A 14,251-nucleotide genomic window follows, 5' to 3' on the forward strand; every position below is an offset into this window, starting at 1 on the left:
ACTGTAGATTGCCCATGATACCTCATGGATGCCCACTTTCAAATTGCTAGATGTGTTCTGAATCTATCCCATCTAACCTTTGCTCCCTAATGTGCGTATTCACTTTTCCTTTGAGGCATTCAAGTATTTCTTGTGATAGGAAGTTTCACATTCTAACCACTGCCTGATTGAAGTTTCTCCTGAAAGTCCTATTGGATTTACTGATGGCCCCTGGTTTTGCTTTCCCTCTTGAAAGCATCTCTCCGTCTACATGATCAAACCTTTTCATGGACTTAAAGAGCTTTATCTGGTCATATTTTTTTTAAAAGAGTCCCCAGCCCAGTTCTTCTGATAAGTATCACCTCTTCATTCTAAATAAGGAGAATGATGAGCCACTTGCACGTCCTCCTTCACGGGCAGTACTGCCAAAGTTGAAAGGACCGAGGCCGAACGGCACAAAACCAGACAAGGCTTGATAAGGTTTTACACCCATTTCCAATAGCTGATGAGCAAGTAACTGAACAAATCTCAGTCCAAAACATCTCTCTCTCTCCCCAACCCACCCCCACCATAACATCATACACCTCCAAAAAACAATGCATTTTCATAAACAAATGTATTACTAAATAAAAAATATAAATCTGTACACTTTCCAAGTGAGAGGTATTGAAGAGGGACACTGGATTTCAGCAGTAAAATGGTGCCTCACTCACACTCTCTCTCTCTCTTTCCACACTGACGGCGGTTCCGCCCGCCCCGCCCCGCCCCGCCCCGCCCTCTGTGACGTCACTGAGGACACCGGCGCGCGGCTGCTTCCACACCGACCGTTTAAAGCGAGAGCGCAGCGCGTGGCCGGTTGTTTCGCAGTCGGAGCAAGAGCTGCCCACTGACAACACAGAGAGAGGGAGAGTGTCCCCGTGGGGGCGGGAGGTAGAGAAGGAGCGTGTCCCCGTGGGGGCGGGAGGGGGACATGGCAATACGGGGCGGGATCTTTCACTACAAATCGGAAATGAATCGGTGTCACGATGGGAGCGGGATTGCGGCTCGAGTCGTGATTGTTTCTTAGATAAAGTTCTCACTGACTGAACTTCCATCAAAACCTAATTATAAAGATCCAGAAGTAAATGGGGGAGCGACCTGTCTTTGTTCATCATCCTCGCCATCCATTTGGTTTACCAGTGCTTTTCATTAAAACGGTTAGAATCTAATTGTGTGAAAAATGTGTGCAGCCGAAGTACCAAGGTAAAAGCGGACTACCTACCTAGCCAGTCTTTCCCCCCTCTTCCGTGAAATATTATCCATACACACAAAGCAGTCTGCTCTTTGCCACATTGGTTCCAGTAAATCACATGGCTCACCTCAAGAGATTGATGTTATAGAGTTACCACCAGCTGATGATCATTTCCAGCTTGTATTAACAGGTAATAAGTGGAAAAATGTTCCCCACTCTGAACCAGGGAAGGAGAGGTTTATTTTGAATCCCTCAAATTCAAATCGAGAAAGAAAATCGATAGACTCAAATATGCAGTCAGCAAACCATTCTGAAAATCCGCCTTTTTCATCTATGACCACATAATTGATGAATCTGTTGACAAGCTGGTCGTGGTAGCTTGTGTGGGCCAATAATAGGTGGCCAATCCTTCCCCTCATTGAAGTTTGCCTACCTGATTGTCAATTCCAGCACTTGTTAAAATTGTAACAGTGATGAAATGTTCTTTTCCTTTAAACTCTGCTTTGATTTCTGCCTAATCCATTAGCATGAGGTGTCAGCTGTGGCTCAGTTCATAGCACCCTCGCCTTTGAATCAGAGGGTTGTGGGTTCATGTCCCACTCCCGGAAAAACCAAGAACTGTGACTGTACTCAAAAGAAGTTGCAATCTGTGACTGTTGGTAACTCGAAAGAGTTTCCTTAATCAGCTGTGGCTCAGTTCATAGCACCCTCGCCTTTGAATCAGAGGGTTGTGGGTTCATGTCCCACTCCCGGAAACCAAGAACTGTGATTGTACTCGAAAGAGTTGCAATCTGTGACTGTTGATAACTCAAAAGAGTTTCCTTAATTACCAACTCATACCTTTGTAGGAGCCGTCTTTCCTGAGGCACATAACCAACTTTCTTGCCAAGGTCTTGTCCCTGCTCCCTTAGTCACTACACTAACTACACATTCTTAGGGACATCTGAAATTCTCTAGGTCCTTTGCTTTTCTACTCTCATACAATCTCCCAAATCAAGAGGCAACTGCAAGCCTCCAACTGACTCCACAGCAACCAAAATGAAAGAACCTCATTTTGAATTCAAAGTGAAAATGCTTTGTCTGGTGTTTGGTTAAGTCTATAGGTTGCTTTTGCCTTAATGGAGATTAGTTTGGGAATTCGTTAAAAGTTATGATAGTAATTTATAGCCATATATTTTAACCTTTGTAAGTTAATAAAATGTTTCAATTAGTTTAATGTAAAACGTCAAGAACTGATGATCTGATTCCTGAATTTAGAGTCACATCTCAAACATAACACAAAATTATAGGTTATGGCAGTTGTTTAAAGTTTCCCTCTGGGATTTTTAAATAACTCCGCTTTAATTTTTCCAATCCACATGCACCATCACATCTTGCTACCTCACTATTCCATAATGATCTCTCCACTACCAAGAATTCAAATCACTGATGAAGCTATTATGACCTCTCCCTGCTTTTAATCAAACCTAATCCATCCTTACCATCTGCTCTTGAAAGGGTCCTTCCAGTTCTCTTACTACTTTCAATTTCCCAACTTCTTATATTCTGGGCTTCCCCTTCAATTCCCTCAGCACATTCACCATCTTCATTCCCTTAAACCAAAGATTTGCAAAGCTATGTATACCTACGTGTAGTGCGTAGGTCTAGTCTTAGTTCAACCATGTTATGCATTACCATGCTTCTACGTCTTCACACCAGACCTACTGTAGAACTATCTGAAAACCTATAGCTGCTTTTCTTGATGACAAACTGCCTCTTCAAATTTCTTTTCCCTGTGCTCTTCCTCAACTCCAATGCCAAATGCAAGGAGCTCCCGAATTTCTTCCCTAAGATTGAGACTATGCAATTTACTCTGCTGACACCTTCCATTCCTATCCTCATCCTCTTACTCATCCCAGAGTCCTGAACTTTCCTACCACCGATACCTTCAGTACTCTGCACTTTTTCTTCACGTACCATCTTACTGTTTCCTAGGTTATCTCCTGATCCTTTAATCCTGGTTCTGATCAACTACTGACCAATTGGTTCAATCTGAAACAGCGGCTGGGGAAGAGAATGGAATTGGTGCTAAGGGTACAGAGTTTGTGATGGGAACCAAAGATGTTGAATTCAGTCTTTATGTTCAACTGGAGGAAATTTTGGCTCATCCAAGACTACATGTTAAACAAGAAATCTGACCCCCACCAGCACCTTCATGGGCAATAAATGCTGGCCCAGCAAGCGACGCCCACATCCTGTAAATGATTTTTAAAAAGTGACAACACAGAGGCAATAAAGAGATTGACAAGTAATGCATAAGTAGAGCTGGCTGTCATCAGTGTGCAAGTACAGGGGGTCAAGGATAGATCCTTGGGGGACACAGGAAACATTGTACTGTTGGGAACATATGTCATTGCTGGTGATGCTCTGGTTTTGACTGAATTGGTAAGAGTAGAAATAAGTGAGGATAGTCCCATTGAGCTGGACAACTAAGGAGAGACTTTGGAGAAAGATGGCGTGGTTGACCTTGTAAAAAGCTACAAAGAGGATGAGAAGTTATAGTGCATAATGGTAACAGTCATAGAAGATGTAATTTATTTCTTTAGTTAGAGCCATTTTGGTGGTGGGAGTGTGGATAGCTGATTGGAGAGATTCAAACATGGAGTTGCAGGAAAGATGGGCAGAGTCTTGGGAAGTGATAGCATGTTCAAAGACGCCAGTTTTTATCCCATCTCCCATCCTGGCCTCTCCAAACTCATCTTGTCCATGAGAAGCACCTACTGCTCCCTTGGCTGTCCGAATGACTGACCACCCAACTTTCTTTCCTGGCCCCTTTGGTAGTTGATATTGTTAATCGTTCCCTTTCCTTCAAATCTGCCACAATCACCCTTCTCAAAAGTTCCAGTCTTAATCCCTCTGTACTTGCAAACTATCGCTTCATCCCCAACTTCCCTTTCCTCTCTAAAGTCCTTGAATGTGGTTTTGTTTCACAAATCCATGCCAATATTTCCCACAATTTTTTATTTGAATCCCTCCCACGAGCTCCCCCTCCCCTGCTATGTTACCAAAACAGCCATAATTAAGACCAGAAATCACATACTATGTGACTGTGATCATAGCATCCCTCCAGCCTGACTCACCCAGAGAAACATAAGAGATAGGAGCAGGCGTATGCCATGTGACCCCTTGAACTTGTGCCATTATTCAATAAGAACATGGCTGAACTTTTACTTCAATTCAGCCTTCACACACTACCCTCATATTCCTTGATTCCCTTAGAGTCAAACAGTTTAAAGAGAGATCAAACTGATATATTCCGAAGGAATACAAACTAAACCATTTATAAATTTTAAATAATGTTATGAAAGTCAAGCTTACCTGAACGTTGAGTGTGGAGGTCAGGAACTTCAACTCCCGATTATCCTTGGAGCTTTTGTGCAAGCGCAGACCATGATCAGGCTGCACAGGGACAGGAAAATATCCCAATTCAGTTAAGAGATGAACAGAGAAACAGGCTCCAAACAGAAAAAAAGCACTGCAGAGCAGACTAAGTGAAGAAGGCAGCCGAAGGTTGGTGACTACATGCTGCGGGCCATTAGGGAAAAGATACCACTTCGGAGCAGTGGGGTTCTGCTCGACATGGTCGAAGAGCTGAAGTTGTGTTTGTGATCTGGTGCTTGAGTGTATACTCGGGAATCCAGGGGAATGGAATCTCAGGAGACAAGATTGAAACTGTGCGAGGTAGGCTGTTGTTGATCCTATCCAAGAAATTTTTGGAGAGAATTCTTAGGTTAGATCTTCGAAGGTGAAGACTGGAAGTCATCATAAGGGAGACAGAGTTTCAGTGAGATTGTTTGACTCACAGTGTTACTGACACTTGGGTGGGTTGTTAAGAAATCCATGGACTCTGTCTTGGTCACATCTGCCATTTATTGTGTAGTGTGATGTGTTCAACCACAGTTGGCTTGTTAATTCACATGTACCTCATACTTACCCTGAATGTTAGAGTATAAGCTAGATATTGTAAATTGTTTCATCTTTCTGACCTTGTATAGTAAAGTTTATTTTTGTTTATTTAAAACATGTGGAATCTTGTGGCTTTATTCACTGGGCAAGTGTCTTGAATCTTTGTCTACTTTAAACAAAATGTTATTAGTCCCTAACCAGACTTACCAAAAACTTCGGGGTCTGGTCTAGGATTGTAACAATAGTGAAATGAACAAAATTATAACATTCAATTTCAACATCATTGATTAAATTCCTGAATCTTGTAATAAAAAAACGATGCAATCAACTCAATCATCTTTAACACATTTTGAATTACACAGTGTAATGTGACCTAAGGTCATAAAATACCAAATTCTCCCAGCTCACCCCAAATAACTTCAATTTGTGTTTATATAGTGCCTTCAATGCAACATAATGTCCCAAGGCAGCTCACAGGCGTGACTACCAAACAAAATGTGACATCAATGCATACAAGGAGACAACAGGACAGATGACCAAAAGCCCAGAGAACCTATAGGCTTCAAGGAATGCCCCAAAGCGGGAGAAAGAGGTAAAGTGGTCCAGGGAGGAAATCTCAAAGGCCAGGGCTCAGTCAACCAATGTTCTCACGGCTGGCCTCCCATCTTCCACCCTACATAAACATTAGCTCATTCAAAACTCTGATGCTCGTGTCCTCTCACCAAGTCCTATGCACACATCACACCCCCTGCCCTGTGCTCACTGCCCTTTATTGGCTCCCATCCAGCAACATCTCAAGTTTAAACTTTTTATTCTGGTTTTCAAATCTTTCCATGACTTTGGTCCTCCCTATTTCTGCAGCCTCCGCTGACTATAAGGTTTTGAGATCTCTGGGTCCAATTCTACCCTCCTTTGCATCCCAATTTTAACCACTCCACTATAGGTGGACATGCCCTTAGCTGGCTAGGCTTTAAACTGTGGAACAAAAACAGAATTACCTGGAAAAACTCAGCAGGTCTGGCAGAATCGGTGGAGAAGAAAAGAGTCGACGTTTCGAGTCCTCACGACCCTTCAAAAAACTGTGGAATTCCATCTGTAAACTTATCTGTCTCTTTACCTCTCTCCCTCCTTAAAACCTAACACACCCAAAAACTGCACATTTTTTGAACCTCATTGACCTTTACCATGGGAAGACTAATTGTTTGCACTGTTTACCTTGTGGTGAAGATGTCAAAAAGAAACTTATTACAGGCACCCTCTATTTATTATTCAGTGATACATACATTTCTAGTCATTTTAATTACTTTAGGCTATAGCTAGCCTAGGCTTAGGCTATTGTAATGTAAATTTCAATACAATAATGTGGTTTCCGAAAACCAAAATTATCTGAAATGTAAATTGGCCCTGAGGTCTTTGGATAAAGGATACTCAACCTGGAGTTTATCTTCTGACTTATCATTTCTGGAGACGGTCAAGAAACTGCCCTAGGCACCTTCTTCATCCACATGCTGGCTGTCAGCGATACGCACAGGCATGGGGTTAGCTGATGACATTGAGCGCTGACTTATCACCACTTCCCTGTACCCTACAATGACCACAGCATTGTCAGACTAATTGTCTGACATTAAGTCACGAATGAGTCAAAACTTCCTCAAACTGTACTTTGAGAAGTCCACAGTCATCGTTTTTACTGCCCCAAATGAATTTCACTCGCTCATCAGTGATTCCATCCTCTTCCCAGTGGCCTAAATTTCATGCTCCCCTACTGGTGAGTTTTAAGGTGAGGAAGGACCGTGAAATCGAATGATTGGGCTTTCTGCTGGAGTTCCTGTCCTCCCTGGCCTCTCAGCGATTTTATGGCCCCTCGGACGGGCCGCCTGCCCTTGCCCCAATTGAGGCCCTTAAATGGCCAATTATTGACCACATAAGGGCCGTTTCCCACCCTGCCTCAATTTTTAGGCTGGAGGGAGGATTTCCTGGGTGTGGGGGAAACCTGAAAATGATCGGATTTAGGCCTTGGTTGGGAAGTGGAGATCGCCTCCATCAGAAGTCCCCTTCGAACTTTGGGAACCCCCCCTCCCCCTTAAGGTGTGGTGGCCGCTGGGCCTCCCTCCACTCCCGACCTGTGCCCTGATAACCTAATCCCCCATTAACCACCTCTTCCAGGCCTTCCCTACCATCCACGCCCAGAGACTCTGAAAACTCATCTTTACATGCACTTAGGCTCAGTGCACTTCATGAAAATCCACTTCTGTCCACTATAGCTTTTGTTGCTGCAGGAACAAGAGAGCTGCCAGCCAATCAGATTAACCAGCAGCTCTCCAAGGCATGACTTCCTAGTGAGGGCAGAAGTCCCCCTGCAGGCAATTAATGCTCATTGGAGTGTGAAATGGCTACGGGGTAGACATTCCCCGCCAACTTTTCGGATGGTGGGATGGGAAGCCCACCATCCGAAATATCCTAGCCAGTGACTCACTAGACAAGAATCAGGTCATGCAAAACTTTAATGTCCTGGTTCAACTCAGAGCCAGACTTCAATTCTTACATGCTATCAATCATCAACATCACTGATTTTAATCCCCATAAGACCCCCATTCTAAGTTCATCCCAGCAGTGTTGAAACTGTTATCTATATTTTTGGCTCTTCCAGATTTACTTTCTCCAACATCCCTATTGCCATTTTCACCATCCAAAAACTCTAACTTATCCAAAATTCAGTTGCTTCTATCCTATCCTACCCTCAGTCCTGCTTTTCCATCATTGCTCACTGGCTTACATTGGGTCTCATTCCGCAACACATGGAACTTAAACTGCTCATTTTCACATCCCTCCATGACTTCTCGCCACCTTCTCACTGTAACCTTATATCCCCTTCAGTAGACATTGATCTTCTGTGCATTCTCTCTCCTTTTGCCCATTATTGGTGATATAATCTTCAACTACCTCAGTCTTATTCAATTTCTTTCCTTAATCCTCAACATTGGCCTCAGGTATGGTTATGATGGTCGTGGGATTGTTCCCTAGGCATTCTTTCACATCTTGTAACATGTCAGAATCCCTATACTGAGGTATTGAGACAATCAATGACATTTAAACAGTCATTTGATTGTTGAGAATCAGGACCATAAAACAGCATAGAGCTTTGTGGCTGTCATGTCGTCAGTCATTGCAGTCCCAGGTTATTGCTGCAGCAGTACCTCATTAAAGCGTCCTTGGCCCAAACATCTTCAGCTTCAACAATGACCTTTCCTCTTTCATAAGTTATCAGGAGAGATATTCACTAATGATTGCACAGAGGCATTCACAATCTCTCTGATAATGAAGCAGCCTATGCCAGCACAACTTGGACAGCACCAAAACTTGGGCTAACAAGTAGCCTTTGGCAGTCTCATCATAAAAGTGCCAAGTAATGACCATCTCTAACAAGAGGAAACCCAACAATTTCTTCTTGCCCTTCAATATCACAACTCATTGCCATGTCTGTCACCATCAACATTTTGAGAAGTCGTGATTGAGCAGAAGCTTAACTATACCAATTCTACTCTCTCAAGCTCCCACCAAATACACACACACACAGACCACAAAAACATTTCTCTCAGAAAGCAGTTCATAGAAATGATTTTAAATCTTCCATATTTGGTTTAGTTCATTTTCATATCAATAGATGTAGCATTAAAATATCCCATAACATGATGCAGAACATGGCTGGGGCCCACAATAGAGGTAATATGCTAAATGCTCATTTCCATTTATCTGGAGATCTTATGGCTCAGATGGTAGTACTTCTGCCTCTGAGCTGCAAGTTCCACTATGGGGCAGTATTTAATATAATCGATGCAGGTTTGGTCCACTGGTTGGAGAACTGGTGGGAAACCAATGTTGCTTCTGAGGGAGAGGCCCGACCAGATTAAGTGCTTGTTGGGTTTACTTGGCGGCCTTCTGGAAGCACAGGAAAGCTGTGCCACTCATGTAAATTCCAGTGGGCTCAGGGATAATTGGTGTCAATTGACTTACTAATGAGCCAGTTTCCTCTATGGGCCCATTCCTACCTCCAACTTCATAAAGGAAGGTTTTCCCACCACTGAAAGACTGACATGTGGCCTCTCCCACGATTAAGTGGGTCCGGCTGCCATGTTTCCTATCCCGACGGGCTGCATTAATCCAGTCCCAGGTATTAATGGCCACTGTAGTGTTCACAATGCAGTTTATTAGATTGTTATTCAGCCTGCAAATCCTTCCAACACTCCATACTCTTTTCCCTTGGAGAAAGTGTGAAGATGTGCAAAACAAACATTTGATTAAGGAATTTAGAGTGATGGAAAAACAAAATCAGATTCATCTGTCAAAGTGCAAATACTTAGCAGCACAAACAATTCAAGCAATGAGATTATGGAAAAATTAACCTAATGTAATACTGGACCTCTTGTAAATTAATTACATGAAACTCTAACTATATTACTATATATAAAATGTCAATAAATCACAAATTAAGAAGTTTTTACAAACATAATAAAGAGAAAGAAACACGGCATTTTTCGGTTCTTATTTTTTAGATTTTAAAATAACCTAGAGAGGTATCAGGATTACAATGAGAGTAGTCAAGCAGCTGCTATTTAGAGAACTTGCCATGAGCCTTGGGACTTTTTCAGACAACTTCCCCATAAGGAGTACCTAAGCAGTAACCTTAAGGGACATGCTGGATTAGCAACTAAATATTGCAACGGTTTTCCAAAAACCAAACTCTCCCTGAACAACATTATGAAAGAATACCTAAAAAGTTAAAAAAAATTATGGAGCTAATTTATTGAATTCATTCATTAAACTGTAAAATGTGAAGGGACATATGTCCCATTTTTTTCATTGAATATGCTCAAAAATATTTTTTTCCATCATAAAGACCAACAAAAGCATATTTTATGGTTGCCAGTTTTACATAACTTTATGAAGGACATAAAATTTGTTAAAGATAATTGTCCACATTTTCTAACCAAATAAGATGAAGAATTTTCACGTTATCTTGCATTTCTGCATTTTTACATTCAAATTATGTACATCCACATAAAACCATCTCTTTGTAGTTATATTATTTGGATAATGATATTTATAGATATTTACATAAATGATCATATTGACTGCATTCACTTCATTTACAAGTTAACTAATGCAAAATATTATTTGGTTGTTTTAAACAGTTAATCAACTGATGTAAATATTTTTATTCTGGTAACTATTTTTCTTTATTTGAATTTGAAATATTCTTTGCAATATAATTACATTACAGAAATATGCATAATGTAAAGATGTTGATTGACTTGCTGTCATGCAAAAATACTGTTTTTATTCATTCTCTGCAGTTTATAGTAGGAATACAATATCCTATGTACAATATTATTTGTGCTTTATCTGATCTCTTTTAAAGCTGCAATATATTTGAAAATAAAAACAATGCTGCTTTCATTTCAAATTTCGACTAAAATGTTTTAAGAACTACACACCCTTTGTCTAAAGGAATAAAACTTTTATCATAGGTATGAAGAAAAGTCAGGTATTCTTTTCATCATGGTGTTATCATACACAAGGGTTATAGTGGCGTTTTCACACCTCAATAGTTTGTGTCATCACATTGCGAGATCAAAACGTCTACAAAGTATTTGTTAATAAAGATGGCTCTCTTTAAAGTTATAATGAAGTATATGGGAATGCTTTTAAATATTTAAACTTTGAGACACATTGCAGATTCTTAAGATTCAGAGCCATTTAAAACCTTTAAGTTCCGTTCTGATTGGCTTTAGATCACTCAAGTTTAATTGAAATCTTGAAGCAGAATGTAACCCCCATTGGTGAATTCAGAATAGATTCTACCAAACTACTGAATTAAGGGTTTATGCATACCATGATTTTTTTTCTTCAAATCAAAGCTCACCACTGAAACAGACATTTGTGAACAAAAATGTAGGCAAGAGCAAGTTAAGTTCATTGTCATTGACAATTTTCAATAAAATTTTAGTGCTCCAAGATGATTTTACATAGGTTGCTTAGAAGCATTAGAATGAATTCAATCCTTCGACCCAAGCTGAGCTAAAACTTAGGTTATATAGATGGAATGACAGTGTACTGACCAACTGTGCCACTCAAATCCAACCCAGGGACATGTTTCAAATGGCACTTTGCTTTTGGTAAATTGTATTCCCATCAAGGTTGCATATCAGTGTTGGCAAATGATTTTTTTCCCCCATTATTGACCAAGTGTTTTTGCTAAACTAGTGAGAATCTCCCTGTGTTTTATAAAATATTGAAGCTCCAAAATTTTAACTTATCTTCACATTTAAAATAATAAATTCAGTGTAACACTTTCCAATGTAATTCGGTCAATGTTTCTGTAAACATGGCAGCCATTATTGAATTTTCACAGATAGAAAACAGTCATTCAACCTTCCAACCTCTGAACACTATCTATAGTTGAGAGCATCTCCTTCTTGGTTTCTGCCAATACTGCTTTAATTGACAGTTATGAGGTCTTTGGATGCAATCTTATGTTGACTCTCCATTCAATCTTACATTGTAAGGGAAATGCCTTTCCTTTTTGGCACATTCCTTCATTGGCGTGGATAATATTGGGACCTTAATGAGGATGAACTTGCATATGTGAATTCATACCCTATCAATTCATAGCACTATATGTTGATATCACGAAGACTGCAAAGGTAATTGCCACTTTCAAATATTTATTAATAAATGATAATTTCACATGCCAGATTCATACACACAGAACTATAGGTAATAGTTATGATTTTTGGCTTCACCACTTGAATGGTAATCTGACAGGGCGATCACAAATCCTTTGTAAAATTTGGCTAACTGTAATTTGATTGAAGTCAAAAATCTACCCCAATGTGTGAAAAAGAAAAATGGGTAGAGAGCTATGGTGTTGCATAATTGCAGGTTAAATTTTACAGGCCACCTGCTGGCAGGAAAGCAGGTGGGTGGACCTGTAAAATACCATAGGGTTGCATGCCATTGTCACTGTGTCAACTGCCAGCCAGCTGGCCCCCCCCGTCCATCTTGATTTTACGAATGGAACGGGAGGCATTGGGTGGATTGTCTGCCCATAGCCCAACTTAGGCCCTTAAGTGGGCAACTGATATCCAAATAATGGCCTCATCCTGCTGCCACTCTGATTTAACAAGTGACAGGAGAAGCTGGCGTTCAATATGCAGCCTGGCAGGTTTAACCCTGTGGGCTGCTAGCCCATTAAAAGGGTGCCTCTTGCCAGGGCCCCAGTGCCAATCAAAGGCCCTTCCCCACAGTTTTGCCTCCCCATATCCACACTCCCCCCACTGTTACTGTCGAACATGCCTCTCCACACCCCATTGCCGTAACCTGTCAGCCTAGGCCCATTGAGAACCCGGACATACCTGGATGTCCAGGTCCGTTGCTGAACGCCACTTCCTTGGCTTACCTGCAGCACTAGCAGTGGCCACAGCTCCAGCCACCACTCCAGCTGGTGCTGATGTGCAGAGCTGCTGGCCTCCAATAGCTGGCAGCTTTATTAGGCAGGAATTCCTCCTAGAGATGGATGGAAGCACTGCCTTTTAAAAAAATTCAGTCACAGGATTTGGGTTCAGTATTTATTACCCATCCCTAATTGCCCTCGAGAAGGTGGTGGTGAGCCACCTTGTTGAACTGCTGTAGTCAATGTTGTATAGGTACATCCACAATGTGCTTGGGAGGGAGTTCCAGGATTTTGATCTAGCGATAGTGAAGGAATGGTGATATAGTTCCAAGTCAGGATGGTGTGTGTCTTGGAGGAGAACTTGCAGGTGGTGGTATTCCCATGCACTGCTGCCCTTGTCCTTTTCGGTGGTAGAGATTGAAGGTTTGGAAGGTGCTGTCAAAGGATTCTTAGTGAGTTGCTGCAGTGCATCTTGTAGATGGTAGACACTGCTGCCACTGATGGTGGAGGGAGTGAGTGTTTAAGGTGGTAGATGGGCTACCTTGTCCTGGATGGTACCGAGCTTGTTGAGCATTGTTGGAGCTGCACTCAAGGAAGGTGGAAAGCATTCCATCACACTCCTGACTTATGTCTTGTAGGTGGTGACAGGCATTGGGGAGTTAGGAGACGAGTTATTCTCCACAGAATGCCCAACCTCTGACGTGATCTTGTAGCTACAGTATTTGTATGTCTGGACCAGTTCAGTTTACGGTCAACAGTAATCACAAGGATGGTGATAGTGGGGATTCAGCAATGGTAATGCCATTGAGTGTCAAGGGGAGATGGTTAGAAACTCTTGTTGGAGATGGTCATTGCCTGGCACTTGTGTGGTTACTTGCCACTTATCAGCCTAAGTCTGAGTATTGTCCAGGTATTGCTGAATATGGGCACAAAATGCTTCAGTATCTGAGGAGTTGCAAATGGTGAACATTGTGCAATCATCCGTGAACATCCCCATATCTGACCTTCTGATGGAGGGAATGTCATTGATGAAGCAGCTGAAGATGGTTGGGGGCTAGGACACTACCCTGAGGAACTCCTGCAGTGATGGCCTGGGACTGAGATGATTGACGTCCAACAACCACAGCCATCTTTGTTTTTGCTAGGTATGACTTCAACCAGTGAAGAGTTTTCCCCCTGATTCCCGTTGACTCCAGTTTTGCTAGGGCTGCTTGATACCACACTCAGTCAAATGCTGCCTGGATGTCAAGGGCAGTTACTCTCACCTCACCCCTTGAATTCAGCTCTTTTTTCCATATTTGAAGCAAGGCTGCAATGAGGTCAGGAACTGAGTCGCCCTGGCAGAAGCCAAACTGAGTGTCAGTGAGCAGGTTATTGCTAAGTAAGTGCCACTTGCTAGCACTGTTGACAACACCTTCCAGCTCTTTGCTGATGCGTGAAAGTAGACTGATGGGGCGGCATTAGCCAGGTTGGATTTGTCCTGCTTTTTGTGGACAGGACATACCTGGGCAATTTTCCACATTGTGGGGTAGATGCCAGCATTGTAGCTGCATTCGAACAGTTTGGCTAGGGTCATGGCTAGTTCTGGAGCACAAGTCTTCAGTACTGCCGAAATGTTGTCAGGGCTCATAGCCTTTGCAGTA

The sequence above is a fragment of the Cetorhinus maximus genome, chromosome 10, assembly GCF_964194155.1.
Source record: "Cetorhinus maximus chromosome 10, sCetMax3.hap1.1, whole genome shotgun sequence".
Classification (NCBI taxonomy): domain Eukaryota; kingdom Metazoa; phylum Chordata; class Chondrichthyes; order Lamniformes; family Cetorhinidae; genus Cetorhinus; species Cetorhinus maximus.